This window comes from Myxocyprinus asiaticus, chromosome 13 (genome assembly GCF_019703515.2).
Source record: "Myxocyprinus asiaticus isolate MX2 ecotype Aquarium Trade chromosome 13, UBuf_Myxa_2, whole genome shotgun sequence".
NCBI classification, from domain to species: domain Eukaryota; kingdom Metazoa; phylum Chordata; class Actinopteri; order Cypriniformes; family Catostomidae; genus Myxocyprinus; species Myxocyprinus asiaticus.
In genome coordinates, this window is record NC_059356.1 from 17088355 (window position 1) to 17107515 (window position 19161).

General features: G+C 38.1%; 1 protein-coding gene across 1 annotated transcript in view; it reads right to left on the reverse strand.

Annotated features, from left to right (window-relative positions):
* baiap3 (BAI1 associated protein 3) overlaps nucleotides 1-9697 on the reverse strand; it is a 100345-nt gene extending 90648 nt beyond the window's left edge. The window contains exon 1 of the mRNA XM_051713665.1: nucleotides 9558-9697. The gene's annotated coding sequence lies outside the window, so the exon portion shown is untranslated. The remainder of the gene's footprint in view (nucleotides 1-9557) is intronic.
* Between the last annotated feature and the right edge of the window lie 9464 nt (nucleotides 9698-19161).

Here is a 19161-nt window from a genome sequence, read left to right on the forward strand (position 1 = left end):
TTCAAAATTGTTTTATTGATTTAATTATCTTCTCACATAGATCCCTGCTTATCCTTAATTTTCCTTACATATCATCTTGCTCTTTGCAAAGTAGTCCAATAGGGACACTGTTTTCATAATAATTTGTGATGGCAGGCCCTGTGATTGTCATAGATGCAATCACAGCACTCTTCTTTCACAATGAAGTCTTTTTGCATAAGCACTGACAGACTGAGCCATAACCGTTTCTCCAGTATTTCATGAAATTGCCGAAATGTCAAGTGTCCTTCTCATTATGAAGCTCTGAATGGTGGGGTAAAAGGTTGCCTTTAAGGGTGCCAATTTTTTCATTTGGATAATGAAATGATGCACACATGCACATAAAAAATATATGAATAAACTTTAACCTTTCCAACCACAATGTAATCCAATCAAATAGGCCCTCCAAAACAAAACACCTTTATTAGCCCAGCTTAGACCAAGCTGGTTTATTCTAATTAGTGCTGATTTAGTGCTGGTCTTGCTGGTGGACCAGCATAGGGGTCTTTGACAAGTAAGTATGACATATGACTAAAAACATTTATAGCATTTTATAAAAAAATAAAAAAATACAAATACAAATAAATGGTGTAACCATTAAGTAAATGGTATTAAAATGCATTCCTTGCACTTGAATAAACGAGTGCACATAATCATTAATTTCAACAAAAAAATTCAAACATATTTTTCAAGGTAATAAAATTGTCAAAATAAGTTTTGTAAGGGGTTACTCTTTTTGACCTCAACAAAATGTGCCTTTTCATAATATGTCAAAATATCAGATGTTTTATTTTTTTATCTTCAAATATTTTTTTTTTTTTTTTGTTATTATTTATTTATTTATATAGTTTTGGTCATATGACAACAGAATTGCTACCTGCATGTTGGTTACTCCACTTGACTTTGATGTGGTGGACAAAAGATATTCAATCATTTTTAAACAAAATTGTTTCACTGCTTTTTTAATAATAATAAAAGATTATTCCAAACCCTTTTTTCAGTACTTTTAATGAGACTTTTATTAATTTAATTAAATTTTACAGTTACACCACTCAGCTATTTTTTACTTTAAATTCATATTTAAGTAATTGTTTTGCATGAATTTTGTGCGGATTTTAATGTATTTTTGAATAATAGACCCGAAAAAAATTATTTTTATTTTTTTGTTTGTTTCATTGACCTAGAGTTGTTGTTCACTAGTAAAAAAAAAAAAAAAAAAAGCAAAAAAAAAAAAAAGTTGTCAACCTACTTGATCTTTCTGATAAAAGGGAGGCTTGCTGGTTAAAGGTGCACTCAGTAATTGTTTCCCCATTAAAAAGTTGTACTCCTAAAGAAATTAACTGTAATTTTGAAACATGTATAAAATCATGACCACTCACATGAGATGAGTACTCTAGTCATATCAGTAACTTTATAAAAGCCATTTCATTCTACATGGGGGAGGGGCGCCCTCAGCTCACTTAATCTCAGTAGCCATCTTGTTATTGGACTCTTTCACTCTTGGATTAAATTTATCATGGCTGACTGTCAGGGGCGTGTTTACGATTTCTGAGGCCCCAAGCAACCAACCAACCCGGGGCACTATTTTGAAAATTTTGCTTAAAAAAATTGCATAAAATTTATTTTAAATCACAATTTTAAATTCATCCTATTAGCCATTGTAGCCAAGTACATTCAAAATGTTTAATGAAATAAAATTCTAGTTCAAGATAATTAATGCATGTTTTCCAGTTTTTTCGACAATAAAATAAATAAATAAATAAAAAATTACCTACATATATTTTTTAAAAAATTCTTTTGTTTTTTTTTATGAACAGTGTGTACAAAACCTACTACTTCACTCACTAACAATTTGGAATTCAGTTTTATTATTATTATTTTAACCCAACAATTATTCATTGTTGTCCACTTTTTCATTATAATATGATACATTATTATTACTTTGAGCACACACACACACATATTGCTATTTGCACTTCTGGTTAGATACTAACTGCATTTCATTGGCTCTGTACCTGTACTCTGCACAATGACAATAAAGTTTAATCTAATCTAATCTAATCTAATTTGTTGTATGCAATAGTAATATATTTCTGTCTTATTTACTTTACTTTCACCTAGAGTTTATATTCTAATGCTGCAATGTAATGTTCACCATGTTGCAAAAGTCTGTATTTTATTTAAACATCGTAGGCAACATTTGTAACAGTATTGTAACAGTAAACATACAAGCCACGGCGGCCCCTCAGCACACTAGCGTAAAAGGGGAAAAAAACATTGCCGTTTATCAAGCGCTGAAACTTTGCTTGTTGCAGAACAATCTGAAATAATGTTAAACATTGTAACAGTCACCTCTTTGCAGCCTGAACTTGTTCAAAATGTTAAATCTTTGTGACACCTGCGCTAAAAACAGTCTAGACGCAGCGCAACGAATGAAACAGAATGCAGGTGCAAGTTATTTTTAACATGACATCGTGTCTAAAAATGGGCCGGTCCTGTGTGAGACACCGAAGAAACAGCGAGACACAGTGCAGCAGTCAAGGACATTTGCCCAGTGCATGATTACATAGGAAAACAATGGAAAAACAGTGCAGACACATGCATAAACACGTTCGGTGTGAACTGTAGCGAATTTGGTAGTATAAATGTACACAGGATGGGTTAAAGTGCCCGCGTACCTCCACCATTATATGTAGGGAAGCAGTATGTGAGAGCTAGGAATTAAATTAAACTGTCCTTATTCTACATTATTATGAAAATAAATTTATAATGGAATTAGTCGTGTTCAACAACCATTATAAATTAGATAAATGACAAACAACTAGATTATTTGTCTGAATAAAATTCTCCACCATTAAAATCGTAATACGACGTCTCGTTGTATCTGCTCACAATTTCTATTGTAAGAAATTAGCTTTAATAAGGGAATTATGATTAATTCTGTTATTGGAGTAATATTATTCTCATGGCTTATTGAAAATAATATCACACATATTTAGGTACAGCTTTGAAGTGACATCAATTATAAATATTTGGATCAGTTAATAGAATTAACTTGATGTAGCTGAATTAACATTACAATCAATTAATCTGTTCTCAGTATCACTCGGTATTGCAGACCAGAATCAGCTCGCAAGAATGCACACAAAAGCTTTATTAAACTAAATCACGAACACATATCTAAACAAACTAATCTAAACAAACACATACACACAAATCATGCATACATGGGAAATGGAAAAGTGAAAGTGAATGAAACCAGAACAGAACCGGGGAATGAAGCTATGAAAAGAGTCATTTAACCATCTGAAAGAACCATCAGTTTCTTACTTCAAAGAACCTTTGTTAACAAAGGGGTTCACAGCTTATACTAAACCTCTGTTTAGTTAGTTAATTGTACGATACTTGTAATGCCTTGGCTGTTGAGAGAGCGCCCGGATGCAGTCTCAGGAGAAAGTCTTGATGGTTCTTTGAGTCGATGGTGTTGAAGTTGCAATCAATTTCTTCCGCGTTTAATGAAGAAATGATGATGAACTTGCAGTGTTAGTTTGACTCTGTTATGGTCAAGGAAGTTACACATGGCTTGATGTGTTTGAGGCCTGCCGGCCCGTGACCTCACGGTCGGACCGGGTGTTTCCCGTCCCACACGAAGAGCAACCATGAGCAGAAGTGAGAAAGAGAGAAGAGAGAGAGAGAGGGAGGTCACTCCGACAGTGCACTTTAACTCCTGAGGGAGGTCACTCCTCTTGAGTTTGGCTTGACCAATAAGAAAAGTGCCATTTTCCAGCGGGAAATGTTCCTTTGTTTGGAAGCTGACTCATTCGCATGATTGGAGTAAGCTAGCAGTTTGTGCCCCTTTATGCTCTGATTAATATAACAAGCATACAACGCATGCTATAAGGGGATGCTATACTACAATGTTTAGGGCATCACACAAGGATTAATTTGATAGGAGGCATGATACCAATAATTTTACATTATCTAGTGGTTCTGTCATAAAGCATGCTCAAAATAGTATACAGTACAAAAGATACTATACGAGACAGTAATAATCATACACACAATGTCCTGAGGATATGCATGTTCATTTATAGAACAGTTTGTCTATAAATTAATTAAGAAAAGTCTGTTTTATGGGCTTTATGTGTCTTTCCTATGGGGGAATGGAGTGAGTTTCTTCTCAGCCACATTCCTTTGCTTTTGCATGTGGCTACCTTCCCCCATCTGGAATGTCTCTGAGGTCCACTAGTTGCTGGACCAGTGTCAGCAAAGGGGGAGTAAGAGCTGATAATGATTAGTGGGAGAGCAGACATCTCGGAGTCTGCTTGGGCCTACTTGGACCTTTGCTTGTTACTGTCTTGAGACGTCTGTTGGATTATTCATTAAATTAAATAATGAATAATTGTGTGTCTGATTGGTCCAGATGCTACAGAACGGTCCCTAACTCATGGGCGAAACAAGTTCAGAAGTCCTTTATATTTTTCATAAATTACAAACCCGATCCCAAAGTCCAAACTTGAAAAATTGACCTGAAATTTCTACAATGGCATCTGTAACTGAAAACTGTTGATTTTGAATGATGCTGCTTCCACACCACTAGGTGTCACTGTAAGTCCAAGATGGCATGAGCAAAAAGTTACTGAGTGCACCTTTAAGCTAGTTAAAAATTCTGGTAGGAACACCAGCATCCCATGCTAGGGACCAGCATCCAACACAACATATTCTGATGTCTGGCAATGCTGGTCTTTCACACAATTCTTTCTCCAAATATGTCAGCAGCATTAGTTGTGTGGGTGTGGAATAGCCTGAGCTGAGTGAGACCATTGAGTGAAAACATGAGGCAGGGATGTCATCAGTTTTTACCTGTATGACTAAAGACAGACACAGCAGCTCATAAGTGCAATAGGTGCAGGACTGGTGTTGCAGGTGTGTGACATATGTTTGCTTGTATTGCGCCAAATCAAAAGTGCTCCTCTGTGTACCTGGTTCTACAGGGGAGAGGGAGCAGAGGGGAGGGACAGGGGCACATATCATTATGATCTAGGAGCCGATAAGACCAGTAATCCTCCAGGCCCTGATAAAGGTGTATGGGGCCATCAGGGGATCTATGCCAGCTTATTCCTCACTAGGCCACTTTCAAAGAGCCAATCTGCAATGTTGATCAATGTGAACATCAGACATAATACCACACAGACATTTTGCAATTGGGATCGATTGAACCTGAAGCCCTGTGGGTCTTGTTGAAAAGAAAATAATGTGTAGCTATAGCTGTCTTTCCTAGCTGCATTTGAGATGTTTACCTGCATTTAAACTCACCATGTGAAGGAACAAATTAGATTGTCATTCAATGACAGTCATTTGCTGTTAGAGTGTTGTGTTACTGAATGCTAAACATTGACAGCCAGTTAAATATTGTTTGGTTTTCTTTTGAGTACATTGTTAAGCAGCTTTTGTCTCTTAAGGTTTTTTTTTTATATATATATATACATTTTCAGTTGTCAGGCTGGTTAATAAAATTCATAGTAGAACAACGATAATATATTTTGAGGCTGATGGCATACAGTGCATCCGGAAAGTATTCACAGTGCTTCACTTTTTCCACATTGTTACAGCCTTATTCCAAAATGGATTAAATTAATTATTTTCCTCAAATTCTACAAACAATACCCCATAATGACAACATGAAAGTAGTTTGTTTGAAATCTTTGCAAATTTATTAAATAAAAAAAAAAAAAAAAAAAAAATGGGAAAAATAAAAATCACATGTACATAAGTATTCACAGTCTTTGCTCAATACTTTGTTGAAGCACCTTTGGCACCAATTACAGCCTCAAGTCTTTTTGAGTATGATGCTACAAGTTTGGCACACCTATTTTTGGGAAGTTTCTCCCATTCTTCTTTGCAGGACCTCTCAAGCTCCATCAGGTTGGATGGGGAGTGTCGGTGCACAGACATTTTCAGATCTTGCCAGAGATGTTCAATCGGGTTCAAGTCTGGGCTCTGGCTGGGCCACTCAAGGACATTCACAGAGTTGTCCCATAGCCACTCCTTTGTTATCCTGGCTGTGTGCTTAGGGTCGTTGTCCTGTTGGAAGCTGAACCGTCACCCCAGTCTGAGGTCCAGAGTGCTCTGGAGCAGGTTTTCATCAAGGATGTCTCTGTACATTGCTGCATTCATCTTTCCCTCAATCCTGACTAGTCTCCCAGTCCCTGACGCTGAAAAACATCCCCACAGCATGATGCTGCCACCACCATGCTTCACTGTAGGGATGGTATTGGCCAGGTGATGAGCGGTGCCTGGTTTCCTCCAGACATTACGCTTGCCATTCAGGCCAAAGAGTTCAATCTGTGTTTCTCATGGTCTGAGAGTCCTTCAGGTGCCTTTTGGCAAACTCCAGGAGGGCTGTCATGTGCCTTTTACTGAGGAGTGGCTTCCATCTGGCCACTCTACCATACAGGCCTGATTGGTGGAGTGCTGCAGAGATGGTTGTTCTTCTGGAAGGTTCTCCTCTCTCCACAGAGAAATGCTGGAGCTCTGTCAGAGTGACCATCGGGTTCTTGGTCACCTCCCTGACTAAGGCCCTTCTCCCCGATCGCTCAGTTTGGCCAGGTGGCCAGCTCTAGGAAGAGTCCTGCTGGTTCCAAACTTCTTCCATTTACGGATGATGGAGGCCACTGTGCTCATTGGGACCTTCAATGCTGCAGAAATTTTTCTGTAACCTTCTCCAGATCTGTGCCTCGATGCAATCCTGTCTCAGAGGTCTACAGACAATTCCTTGGACTTCATGGCTTGGTTTGTGCTCTGACGTGCACTGTTAACTGTGGGACCTTATATAGACAGGTGTGTGCCTTTCCAAATCATGTCCAATCAACTGAATTTACCACAGGTGGACTCCAATCAAGTTGTAGAAACATCTCAAGGATGATCAGTGGAAACAGGATGCACCTGAGCTCAATTTTGAGTGTCATGGCAAAGGCTGTGAATACTTATGTACATGTGATTTGTTTCATTTTTTATTTTTAATAAATTTGCAAAGATTTCAAACAAACTTCTTTCACATTGTCATTATGGGGTATTGTTTGCAGAATTTTGAGGAAAATAATGAAGGCTGTAACATAACAAAATGTGGAAAAAGTGAAGCGCTGTGAATACTTTCCGGATGCACTGTATGATAGAATAAAACGAACTAGATTTGCAATTCTTAAAGAAAATCCCAGTGCTTGCATAGCAGCATAGGATATTGTTAAAGGGATAGGTCCCCCAATAATGAAAACTATAGCTGTAAATATCTAGCTAAGCTTTGGTTTCAGGTTTTGGTTTTGAACTACAATCTCATTTACTCACCCTCATCCATCCCAGATGTGTATGACTTTCTTTCATCTGCTGAACTCAAATTAAGATTTGTAGAATAATTTCTCAGCTGTTTTGGCCCATTCAATGCAAGTGAATAAAAGTAATCCATAAGACTTATGGTTAAATCCATGTCTTCAGAAGTAATTTAATAGGTATGGGTGAGAAACAGATCAATATTTAAGTCCATTTTTTAGTATAAATTCTCTTCCCTGCTCAGTCAATCTCCACTTTAACTTTCACATTCTTCTTCTTTTGTTTTTGATGATTCACATTCTTCATGCATATCACCCCCTACTGGACAGGGAGAATCATTTCTTGCAAAAAAGGAATTAAATATTCTTCTGTTTCTCACCCACACCTATAATATCCCTTCTGAAGATATGCATTTAACCACTGGAGTCATATGGATTACTTTTATACTGCCTTTATGTGCTTTTTGGAACATCAAAATTTGTTTGCAAGCCAACAGCTATAATAAAATGGGGTTTCACTTTAAATCAAAGCTCTTTGATTGCAGAACGCCTGCTGTTTTTAGTAAAAGACTGCATTAAAATTCATAGAGAAAGAGAATAAAGTAATACAATTCCACTTGTTTTTCTAAAGCACCAGTGAGGCATTCAAAGCCAACAACTCACAGACAGAGAGACAAGAGAAAGGAGAGCTGTCTTTCACCTGTGGCAGGAAGCTGTGCTCACACGTCTGCTGAAGCCCCCATTAAGAACAGCACAGACATAAGCTGTCAATCAGACACCAAAGGAAAGATTGTGGAGCTTTCACATTCAGTTATGGTGGAACAAGAGTTTGAGCAAGTTTTTTTTATTTTTTTTAACATTCACCGTAGAAAAAAAAAAAAAAAAAAAGGTATTTTGCATCTTGACACCTCAATCTTGTATACAATATTTCTAAATTCTTGACAATATAAAAGATGTTGTTGAACATGAACAGGATAGATAATCCTTTGAAAAGATAGAAATTAAACAGTCTACTGTCTCAAAAATTATTTTCCTACTGCAACTTACAATCACTTTAATTTTGCACAGATCAACAGTTGTGTTTGTTTATTTAATATATAAATATATATATATTCCAACTTAATTTTCAAGCTGTTTTCTTAAGAAGTTTTTGCACTCTGAGCTGTTTAAATGAATATACCACACTTGCTACATTATTTTGCTTGGATTGTCAGCATTGTCTTATATGTGCTGTTGTCTTGGCGACTAACTCCCTTATGCACCACTGCACCATCAATACATTGCTCTGGGGTAAAATATGATATGTGTTAGCATTTAAATGTAGAATTTATTTTATGGGTACCCTAAGTTATGCAGACGCCCGTCTTTCGATTATTTCTGCATTAGATTTCCTCTGTGATTAAGGCTTAAATCTGTCATTTGGAAATCCATTTTAAAAGTCATTCAATTATGTTTATGTTTTCCTTTCTTGTGCATAAGACTGATTTTATCCATTTGAACTCATGTCCACCATGTTATGTACTGTATCATTATATAACTTAGCAAAAAAAAAAAGTATTAAAAAAATAAAATAAAATAAAAAATTGAACAGCTCAACACAATACAGACCAATAAAACTTAATAAAAGGGTATGCATGATATTGCACAATCATGCATATTTCTACTTTTGTCCAATTACTGTTCTTTCTCACTGAAATGACAAAATCAAGACGATGGTACCGGTTTAAGGCGTTGTCAGTCAATTTAGACAAAAAATCCCTCTTGCTGTCAAACTGCGCCATCTGAGCGCTACTTTACCATTCATAACATCTGTTGCGACATAGCTACAGGTGGTGAACGAGTATACTATAATACATAAACTGAGTTCTGAAAGCAGTAACAAGAGTAAAAGTACCCTGAAACATTAGATCACATGCTTTAAAAGCTTAATCAGTTTGGACAGACCTTAAATGCACAATAAACCATTTATGCAGCTCATAAATCATACAATATTTTGATTTAATATTATATACACACAAAACAACAAAAACAAAAAAAGACGTGCATGTTAGCAAGAGTAAACAACATTTTGCATGCTCGTAGATCACGAATAAAGCAAATAATCCTTTCCTTAACGCTTATTTGACTATAATTCACTATGTCTTACGAATGTATATCATGTGCTCAATATAATGCATGTACAGCGGGGGGTGGGGGGGGAAACATGCAGCTCACCTGTGGATGTCTCATTCACGGCTATGCGATGCTTCTGTGCGTCTCAGACTTTTCTTCGCCCATCAATTCTACGCAACTGGTTGGTGGTATACCCCTTTAAGACGGGAGATGTGAACTAAGCGATAAACGTTAATCTGTCCGCATCCGATGACAGGAAAACGTTTTAATTTCTCTGAGCTGTTGTCCTGTCTTCTCGCGCGCACCGGTGTGATCCATATATGGTAAAGGGAAGTGCAAGAATACTTTGCATGCCTTGAGCTGTTGCTGAGGGGCTGTCAGCTCTGTGCTTTTGAACAGAGAGATGGGCTTTGCAATATTCTCATGTGTAGATCACACAAACAAACCTGTTTTCAGGGATCTGACATACTAGAACATAAAATATTTAGAAACTAAAATATTTTAAATCAGAATTGAGAACCAGTTTACAGCAGGTACAATGTATAAATAAGTGTGAACATTTAACATGTACTCTGTATTATGTGGAGCATAACAGGTCCTCCATGTGCTGCATCAGTATTGCCTGCCAAACAGATGAATATCACAGACAGCACAGCCTACATCCATTTTATTAATCAGTAGATGAGAATCTGAAGCTCAGTATTTGACTCTCCCTCACTGGTTTGCCAACAATGGACAACTAGGGCAAATTTTCCAGAACCTCCATAAAAATCTCTAGACTTTCGTGTTCAGCGCTGTTCCAACAAAGTTTGCTGAAAGAAACCCCAGCCAAGGCTTGGCATTTATGTAGGTCTCTACTATTTTATTCCAATTTGACAAAGTGGTAGGAGGAGGTGCTATCCTGCAGACTGTAGATCTGAGACATTTATTAGTATGAGAAAAACAGAATTATGGACCTGCGCTCCTAAATAGTGCGGCGACTCATGCTGTCATAGACCAAACATGTGAGAGCCTTGTGTTCAGACACATATGTTCGAGAATATGATGAATCTTGATGCTTTCAGTGCTCAGGGTAAGAAAGAAGCTCAGAACATTGACGAGGCTTTGCAAATCATTCTTCTGATATGCACACATGAGGAAAATTACCTCCACTCCTTTCAATCTATCAAATCTTTTGTTCTTTTTTCTTTAACATAACTCTGTCAAATGATGAAATCTTTTGATTTCACTTGACAGGGTTAATTTAAAGGAGCACATGAGAAGGAGCGTAGATGTAAAGAGTAGAATACATAGAAATGTTCTTTTAAATTGACCCTTTTTTACATTTCTGGGTTTGGATCATCAGGTTAAATGGCACAGCTGGCATTTATATAGGTAAAAGATACACCATGACTTTCCAAAAGAGGAAAAATTAAGGGAGAGAGAGATGCCAAATTTACTGTTACTCCCTCAGCAGCTGTATTTGAAACACCATCTCAACAGTGAGTATGTTAACATGCACATCAATACATTGATAACTATCAAAAATCAGCTTATTCCAAAAGTCTGACAGCGCAATGACACTTTAACTCATCGGATTATTCTCTGCCTTAAACGTAAAAATGTCAACAGGCATGTGCACAACAATTGCGCACATTGGATAAGCCACTAAGAGTGCTGGTAATGGTGTTATCATGCAATGCAAAATCGGGGCAATGGGCAAAAATATGTGCTGACTGTTTTTTACTTACATTTTTTATGACCATACGCTGATAAATGGAAACAATTTAAAGGGATAGTTCATCCAAAAATGAAAATTCTCTCATCATTTACTCACCCTCATGCCATTCCAGATGTGTATGACTTTCTTTATTCTGCAGGACACAAATTAAGATTTTTAGAAGAATATTTCAGCTCTGTAGGTCCATACAATGCAAGTGAATGGTGACCAGAACTGAGAAGTTCCAAAAAGCACATAAAGGCAGCTTAAAAGTATACAACTCCAGTGTTTAAATCCATGTCTTTAGAAGTGATATGATAGGTGTGGGTGAGAAACAGATCAATATTTAAGTGGTTTTTTAAACAATAAATCTCCATTTTCACTTCACTTCCACATTCTTCTCCTTTTGTTTTTTGGTGATTGGTTCTTAGTGCATATCACCACCTTTTGGTCGGGGCTGGTCGAAGCTGGAGATTTACAGTAAAAAAGGACTTAAATATTGATCTGTTTCTCACCCAAACCTATCATATCACTTCAGAAGACATTGATTTAAACAATGGAGTCTTATGGATTACTTTTATGATGCCTTTATGTGCTTTTTGGTCACCATTCACTTGCATTATATGGACCTACAGAGCTGAGATATTCTTCTAAAAATCTTCATTGCTGTTCTGCAAAAAAAAAAAAAAAAAAAGAAAGAAAGTCATACACATTTGGGATGGCATGAGGGTAAGTAAATGATGAGAGAATTTACATTTTTGGGTGAACTATCACTTTAAGGCTTTTACATGACCTCAGCTTGGTAAGATGTGAGCATGTGTGCATGTACTCAGTATTGACTAGTTTGCGGAATTATTTTTTATTAATGCCAGGATAATATAACAAAGTACAGTGATAATACAGCTAGCTGAAAAATAGCTAGATTTACATTAAGTATCAAACTAAAGCCGAAATACATCATGGAACTCTCAATAAATAATCCATTGTTGTACCTTTCTTAATCAATTAGCTGCTTGTATTGAGCTGCGGTTAATGATTTCAACTTGTAAAACCGTGATTACCTAAATGAATGTCAACATAGCTATTGGACGAGCCAAATGTCATTCTAAACAGACAGATCTGAGAAGTCAATTCCAAAAAACTAAATGCAATCATTGCCAAATGCCAGCTGCTAATTTTGTTTAAAGTCTCGCACAGGGACTCTCAGACTGAAGTCAAGCCCCAGGCTGTTCAATCACAGGGCCATTCTTCATCTAATGCATTAAGGAGTGCCCCTGGGGGCGGAAGTCTTCTGTGTAACTTCTGTGTTGAAAAGATTTCAAATCTAGCGCACACTCAGGAAAAGTGTCCCAAATGATTCACTATACATTATGCATTTACAATATACACTATGCACTCAGCCATGTAGTGTAGTATGAATTTTAAAAGTGTTGCATCATCTCAAATTGAACACTTTAGGTGTGTCCCAAACCGTACACTCTATATTCGTACACACTGCACTATTTTGCATCATTTTGAAGTGTAAGTAGAGTAGTATGTTTACACTGAAAATGCAACAAAAAGAAGTGTACTAATAGTACCCGGATGATGCACTTTTTCAACCATCAAAACGGAGTGTGGAATGTTGGACACTTCCTGCACTCAGTGCACACGGCTTGCCAACATAGCAGAAGGGGCGGAGTAACCAGCAGCGATGGTGATCTGGCAAAACAGTTGTAAATAATGGAGAATATAACAACTAGCGAAACTTCTGTGAAGACAGCACCTTGCAAAAGTGAGTAAAACATTTTACCATTGTACCATGCTGTGTGAATATGTATATTATTGAAATGTACAGTGCATCCGGAAAGTATTCACAGCGCTTCACTTTTTCCACATTTTGATATGTTACAGCCTTATTCCAAAATGGATTAAATTCATTATTTTCCTCAAAATTCTACAAACAATACCCCATAATGACAACGTGAAAGAAGTTTGTTTGAAATCTTTGCAAATGTATTAAATAAAAAACGGGACAAATAAAATCACATGTACATAAGTATTCACAGCCTTTGCTCAATACTTTGTTGAAGCACCTTTGGCACCAATTACAGCCTCAAGTCTTTTTGAGTATGATGCTACAAGCTTGGCACACCTATTTTTGGGCAGTTTCTCCCATTCTTCTTTGCAGGACCTCTCAAGCTCCATCAGGTTGGATGAGGAGCGTCGGTGCACAGCCATTTTCAGATCTCTCCAGAGATGTTCAATCGGGTTCAAGTCTGGGCTCTGGCTGGGCCACTCAAGGACATTCACAGAGTTGTCCCGGAGCCACTCCTTTGTTATCTTGGCTGTGTGCTTAGGGTCGTTGTCCTGTTGGAAGATGAACCTTTGCCCCAATCTGAGGTCCAGAGCGCTCTGGAGCAGGTTTTCATCAAGGATGTCTCTGTACATTGCTGCATTCATCTTTCCCTTGATCCTGACTAGTCTCCCAGTTCCTGCCGCTGAAAAACATCCCCACAGCATGATGCTGCCACCACCATGCTTCACTGTAGGGATGGTATTGGCCAGGTGATGAGCGGTGCCTGGTTTCCTCCAGACATGACGCTTGCCATTCAGGCCAAAGAGTTCAATCTTTGTTTCTCATGGTCTGAGAGTCCTTCAGGTGCCTTTTGGCAAACTTCAGGAGGGCTGTCATGTGCCTTTTACTGAGGAGTGGCTTCTGTCTGGCCACTCTACCATACAGGCCTGATTGGTGGAGTGCTGCAGAGATGGTTGTTCTTCTGGAAGGTTCTCCTCTCTCCACAGAGAAATGCTGGAGCTCTGTCAGAGTGACCACCGGGTTCTTGGTCACCTCCCTGACTAAGGCCCTTCTCCCCCGATTGCTCAGTTTGGCCGGGCGGCCAGCTCTAGAAAGAGTCCTGATGGTTCCAAACTTCTTCCATTTACGGATGATGGAGTCCACTGTGTTCATTGGGACCTTCAATGCTGCAGAAATTCTGTACCCTTCCCCAGATCTGTGCCTCGATACAACCCTGTCTCGGAGGTCTACAGACAATTCCTTGGACTTCATGGCTTGGTTTGTGCTCTGACATGCACTGTTAACTGTGGGACCTTATATAGACAGGTGTGTGCCTTTCCAAATCATGTCCAATCAACTGAATTTACCACAGGTGGACTCCAATCAAGTTGTGGAAACATCTCAAGGATGATCAGTGGAAACAGGATGCACCTGAGCTCAATTTTGAGTGTCATGGCAAAGGCTGTGAATACTTATGTACATGTGATTTTTTTCATTTTTTATTTTTAATAAATTTGCAAAGATTTCAAACAAACTTCTTTCACGTTGTCATTATGGGGTATTGTTTGAAGAATTTTGAGGAAAATAATGAATTTAATCCATTTTGGAATAAGGCTGTAACATAACAAAATGTGGAAAAAGTGAAGTGCTGTGAATACTTTCCGGATGCACTGTAAGTGTTAAACTGAGGGTGGATAGTGCACTAAAGCTAGCGGCAACACAACGCTTGAGTTTGAAACGTCACTTCCATCAGCTGTTAAACAGCAAATGTGTCCGTGTAGTAAAAAAATGTGAAGTGTTCCATTTGGGATGATACTACACTTTGAAAATGCATACACGTAAGTTCATAATGTATAGTGTGTCGTTTGGGACACAGCTTTTTACTACATCGATGCATTCGCCGTTTAACAGCTGATGGAAGTGATGTTTCAAATGCATGCGAACGTGCTGCTGCTAGCTTTAGCGCAGTTAAGCCAACCTTAGTTCAGCACTTGTTTCTCAAATAATGTACATATTCACACAGTATGGGGTATTGGTAAAGCATACTACTCACATTGGTAAGGTGCTGTCTTTACTGATTTTTCGCTAGTTACAAAATTTTCCATTATTTACAAATGTTTTGTGAGACCAGCAACGCAGCCAGGTAACGCCGTCCATTCCGCAACGTACAGCAAGCTACGAGCGCTGAATGAACAAAGTGTCCAACATTCCACACTCCGTTTTGATGGTTGAAGTGCATCATCCAGGTACTCGTATAGTACACTTCTTTTTGTTGCATTTTCAGTGTTAACATACTACTCGCACTACTTAAATGACATAGAATAATGCAGAAGTGTGTGTTTTGGGATGCATCTAAGGGCTATGTTCAGAGTAGAATACTAGCTTACTACAGTATGTACTGTATACTGCCTACTATTCTTTAAAAGTAGGCTAGTGGGGGCCTGGGTACCTCAGCGAGTAAAGACGCTGACTGGAGTCGCAAGTTCAAATCCAGGGCATGCTGAGTGACTCCAGCCAGGTCTCCTAAGCAACCAAATTGGCTCGGTTGCTAGTGAGGGTAGAGTCACATGGGTTAACCTCTTCGTGGTTGCTATAATGTGGTTCTCACTCTCGGTGGGGCGTGTGGTGAGTTGCACATGGATGCCGCGGAGAGTAGCATGAAGCCTCCACACGTGCTATGTCTCCACAGTAACGCGCTCAACAAGCCACGTGATAAGATGCGTAGATTGACGGTCTCAGACGCAGAGGCAACTGAGATTCGTCCTCCGCCACCCGGATTGAGGCGAGTCACTACGCCACCATGAGGACTTAGGGAATTGGAGAAAAAGGGGAGAAAATCCACAAAAAAAAAAAGAAAAAAAAAAGTAGGCGAGTAAGTGAAACAGTAGGCGTTATTCCACGATAATCGTTTCAAACAGTAATATGCTTCATTGATGTCACATGACCTCATCACAATGCTTGTGAGTGCCATCCAGTTATCATCTTGGAAATAAAATAGTTATTTTGCTTTTTTTTATTCCTTTTGTGTAAAACCATCTTAACTGCTGTAAGTATAACAAAATAATGAGTGAGAAAAAAAAATCACGAAGTGGAAATTGTGCTCTGTATACTGCAAATTTTGACAAATGTAGTAGGTATTCAGGGTATACAAATTTGCATACTGGTTACAGCATACATACTATGTACTTCAAAAATAGTAAGTATAATATCGTAGTATACTATTCCGAAAACACAGCCAAGAGTCGCTTAATGGGAAATACTTTCTGTACAGAAGAAAAACGGAGAGCAATCTGGAAATTCCTCTGAAGATCATATGTTTCTGGACGGTTCAATTTGTGGCTTTTATTACTACAACCCCAATTCCGAAAAAGTTGGGACAGTATGAAAAATGCTAATAAAAAGAAAAAGTAGTGATTTGTAAATTATATTCACCCTTTGCTAAATTGAAAGCACTACAACTACACATTATATGATGTTTTACCTTGTGAATTTCATTTTCTTTTTTTAATTTTTAAATGTACAGTGATTTCAAATCAGATGATTGCAACACGCTCCAAAAAAGTTGGGACAGTTGAGTGTTTACCACTGTGAAACATCACCATTTGTTCTAATAACACTTAATAAGCACTTGGACACTGAAGACACAAGTTTATTAAGTTTAGAAAGTGGAATTTCCCCCATTCATCCATTATGCAGGTCTTCAGCTTCATAATTGTACGGGGACTTCATTTTGCTTATGATGTGCTTCATAATGCACCACACATTCTCAATTGGAAACAGGTCAGGACTGCAGGCAGGCCAATCTAGCACCCGCACTCTCTACTTACGCAGTTATCCAGGCAGTATGTGGTTTGGTGTTGTCCTGCTGGAAAATGCAGGGACGTCCCTGGAAAAGACGTGCTGGATGGCAGTATATGTTGCTCCAAAATTTGTAAATATCTGTTTGCATTAATGGTGACCTCACAGATGTGCGAGTTACTCAAGCCATTGGCACTGAGACACCACTGGTCCATACAGACACTGGCGTTTGGACCTGGTTGGATGGTCCTTTTCCTTTTTGGCCTGGAGAACATGACGGCTGTGTTTTTCAAAAACTATTTGAAATGTGGACTCGTTGGACCAAAAAACACAGTTCCACTGTTCTACTTTCCACCTAAGATGAGAACGAGCGCAGAGAAGTCAGCAGCGCTTCTGGACAGTGTTGACGTAGGGCTTCTGCTTTGCATAGTAAAGTCTTAACTTGCATCTGTGGATGCAGTGACGAGTGGTGTTGACTAACAAAGGTTTACACAAACCCATGTTCATGGTATCCATTACAGATGAATGACGTTTTTTAAGACAGTGACATCTGAGTGATCGGAGATCACGCACATTCAGAAATGGTTTTGGTCTTGCCCTTTACGCACCGAGATTTAACCACATTCCTTGAATCTTTTAACTATATTATGCACTGAATTGCCCAAAATCCTTCCAATTTGTCTTTGGGGAACATTGTTCTCAAAATGTTGGATTATTTTCTGAAGCATCTATTGGCAAATTGACAAGTCTCCAATGATCTTTGCTCTTGAAGGACTAGGCTGTTTTTGGAGGCTCCATATATACTATGACACGATTGCCTCACTTGTTTAACATCTCCTGTTTCACATCGCCTTGTTATTTCAACATCAAATTGTTATTAGTCTTAAAATGCCTGTCTCAACTTTTTTGGAGCGTGTTGCAAGAAATTACTGCACATTAAAAAAAAAAAAAATGAAATTCACAAGGTAAAATATAATATAATGTGTAGTTGTAATGCTTTCAATATAGCAAAGGGTGAATATAATTTAAAAATCACTTTTTGTTTTCATTAGCATTTTTCATACTGTCCCAATTTTTAGGGGAATTGGGGTTGTACATCAGACCCTGTTGCAGGATATTTCACTATTTGTCATCTATGGATGAAGCTTCAAAATTCAAGACCAGAAGCCAATGCAAGGTGTCACCCCAACCCCACACCCCCAACAACCACCCCCCCTCAAGCTCAGTCCTTACACCCCACCATCAACAGTACTCCTCACCCATGTACACCACCCACATCGCCATGCCTTTCCCCGCAACTATAAATAGGCTCGGACACATTCATTATGTAGTTGCTGGGGTGAGGTGCCTCTCAGTACACTGAAATTATTCTTTAGCTGAGCCAATAAAACAAAGCACCACCCAGGCATTGTTTCCCAGCAAAGGATTTCCAAATAGCTGGAGGAAGCTCTTAACAGCATTACCTGTGCACAAGGTGGTGTGAGAATAAGAGGAAATGTCCACTGGTTATTTACTTTCATTGATTTCATAGCTAAGCTTAAATCATAGCATCATAGATGAAAACAGATATGGCTTGGGATTGACGTCATCAAGAATCTTCATTTTAAGGCTATAAACCAAAAAAAGCTCATAATATTTGAATTTAGATATAGTATTATTGATTCCATTTCTCTATAAGCCAAATTTGTTTAAAAAAAAAAAAAAAAAAAGGCTTTTTTGATTAGAATAATTAAGGTTAGTGGTTGTATGATTTCAGATATATATTACACGTCATTATCAGTTATATCATATTATACTGAGTGAGTAAAGTGAGTAAAATTCAACTACATCCAATCATGTGTAGAATCACACAAACCCACGTTCATGGCATCCATTCACTTGCATTAAACTGAATGCTTACATAAAGCCACAAATGAACTTTAAGCAAACTCAGTTCATTTACTTCAGCCTTTCTTGAACTTCTCATAGATATTATCCCATAATGCACATATTGCATGTTCAATTTGAAAGATATACAGGTGCATCTCAAATTAGAATGTTGTGGAAAAGTTCGTTTCAGTAATTAAACTCAAATTGTGAAACTCATTAAATTCAGTGCACACAGACTGAAGTAGTTTAAGTCTTTGGTTCTTTTGGATGATTTTGTCTCACATTTAACAAAAACCCACCAATTCACTCTCTCAACAAATTAGAATACAGCATAAGACCAATTTAAAAAAAAAAAAAAAATTCATTTAGTGAATTGTTGGCCTTCTGGAAAGTATGTTCATTTACTGTATATGTACTCAATACTTGGTAGGGGCTCCTTTTGCTTTAATTACTGCCTCAATTCAGTGTGGCATGGAGGTGATCAGTTTGTGGCACTGCTGAGGTGGTATGGAAGCCCAGGTTTCTTTGACAGTGGCCTTCAGCTCATCTGCATTTTTTTGGTC